The 2,075-nt window shown below is 61.8% G+C and overlaps 1 protein-coding gene across 1 annotated transcript in view; it reads right to left on the bottom strand.

Annotated features, from left to right (window-relative positions):
* The window catches only part of PLCH2 (phospholipase C eta 2), a 27,768-nt gene that overhangs the window by 21,713 nt on the left and 3,980 nt on the right, over window positions 1-2,075 (bottom strand).

Raw genomic sequence — 2,075 nt, 5'->3', positions numbered from 1 at the left:
ACACTACGTTCACTCTTCACCCACCACACAGATCCCTCCTCTGATCAGGCAGCTCCAGGGGCAGAAACAACACTGAGATGTCGCGCGGCCAAGCTGACGCTGACCCCCGGCCTGTCTGCCAGCCGAGGTCAGCCCCTGCCTGGCTCTGAGCATCTGCAGAGGGTGGCCGAGCAGAGGGCAGGGCGGCCCAGGCACTCAGGAATCGGGGTCGTCTCCACCGTCCTAACCACTGGGGACGATGGCCAACAGCCTCCCGCTCACTCCTCTCTGGAATCAGCCCGGAGCCCAGCCTGCCTGCCCACCGCCCGGGGCTTCCTGGGTGATCACTGGAGGCCGACACAGCCGGGCCTGGGCAGTCCTGGTGCATGAGAGGCCCCGCGTGCCTACGGGAGGGGCAAGCAGGGTACGCTTCTCAGAGCCCCGACACGGGACATCTTCAAACCAAGACTTAGTGCTGGACCATGTACTCCATGAGGGGCCCTCCCCTCCTCCCACCTCAGAGGCCTGGACCCCACTGCGCTGGCCAGCCTGTGGTCAGGCCCTCGGGGCAGCCTTGCCATTCTGGAAGGGCCTGCTGACCCCAGAGATGCCCTTGGAGGTGGGGAAGGCAGGGGAGACGGGGCGCAGGGGATGCCGATCTGCAGGTCTGAGCCATCTGTCAGCTCCACACTGATCAGGCAGGCTCTGTCCCCACTGGGGGGCCTTCAGGAGGGGCCCCGCGAGCCCCCCACTCACGCACACACCCCTGTGTGGAGCTGGTCAGCTCCCCTTGCTCCAGCCAAACATGATCACCCGTCCATTGCAGGAACCCTGGGGGACCACCGAGGCCCGTGCCTGGCAGAGCTATCAGGCTACGTGAGTGTGTGTGCGTGCATTTGTGTGTGCCTGTGCCTAAGTGTGTGTGCCTGTGTGTGCACGTGTGTGCATGTGTGTATGTTTGTGCACATGTGCCTATGTCTTGAGTGACCATTGTGCATGCAGTGCGTACACGTGTGCACTTACATACACTGTGTATCCGCATGTGTCTGTGCATGTGCATGTGCGTGCATGCATGCTTATGCGCACGTGTGTGCATGTGTGTCTAGGGTGAGCATGTGTGTGTGTGTGCATGCCTGCCTATGTGCGTGTGTTTGTGCACATGTGCCTGTGTGCATCTTGGGTGAGCATGTGTGTGCCTGTGTGTGTATGCATGCATGTGTGTGTGCGCACGTGGCCTGTGTGCATCTTGGGTGAGCACGTGTGTGCCTGTGTGTGCACATGTGCCTGTGTGCATCTTGGGTGAGCACGTGTGTGCCTGTGTGTGCACGTGTGCTTGTGTGTGCACATGTGCCTGTGTGCATCTTGGGTGAGCATGTGTGTGCCTGTGTGTGTATGCATGCATGTGTGTGTGTATGCATGCATGTGTGTGCGCACGTGGCCTGTGTGCATCTTGGGTGAGCACGTGTGTGCCTGTGTGTGTATGCATGCATGTGTGTGTGTGCACGCACGTGGCCTGTGTGCATCTTGGGTGAGCACGTGTGTGCCTGTGTGTGCACGTGGCCTGTGTGCATCTTGGGTGAGCACGTGTGTGCCTATGTGTGCGCGTGTGCCTGTGTGTCGGCATGCGGGGCTTGGCTTAGGCCCTGGTGTCCCTCTTTCCAGGCAGCAGCAAGATGAGTCCCACGGGCCAGGCTGACCTGCCTGCCCATCGCCACTTTCCTGTCCCTGCCTGAACCGGGACCTGCTGGCTCCGCGTCCCTCCTCCTGCCCCAGCAGGTTCCGGAAGGAGAGAAACTAATTACAGCCGATAAAGGCCTCGCTCAGCGGAAAGATGCATTTTCATAAGTGCTAATGCCAGTTGGGACAGGGAGGCTGTGCAGGACGGGCAACCAGAGCTGCCGCCCCAGAGAGGGGTGCCTGGGACCCCGCCAAGGCCAGTGCACCCCACGAAGGCGGGGGAGCTACGAGGAGAGACGGGTAAGGGGTGCTGTCTTCCTCACTGACCCAACGCTCGCCCCACGGGCCCAGTCCAGCAGCCTGGGGCGGACCCCCGGGAGCAGCTGCAGCAACTGAGCATCCGGCCACGCGTGCCTCCG

The sequence above is a fragment of the Pteropus vampyrus genome, unplaced genomic scaffold (assembly GCF_000151845.1).
Source record: "Pteropus vampyrus isolate Shadow unplaced genomic scaffold, Pvam_2.0 Scaffold309, whole genome shotgun sequence".
Taxonomy (NCBI): Eukaryota; Metazoa; Chordata; class Mammalia; order Chiroptera; family Pteropodidae; genus Pteropus; species Pteropus vampyrus.
The sequence above is the reverse complement of the archived record's forward strand: the minus strand, read 5'-3'. Positions and strand labels throughout refer to the sequence as shown.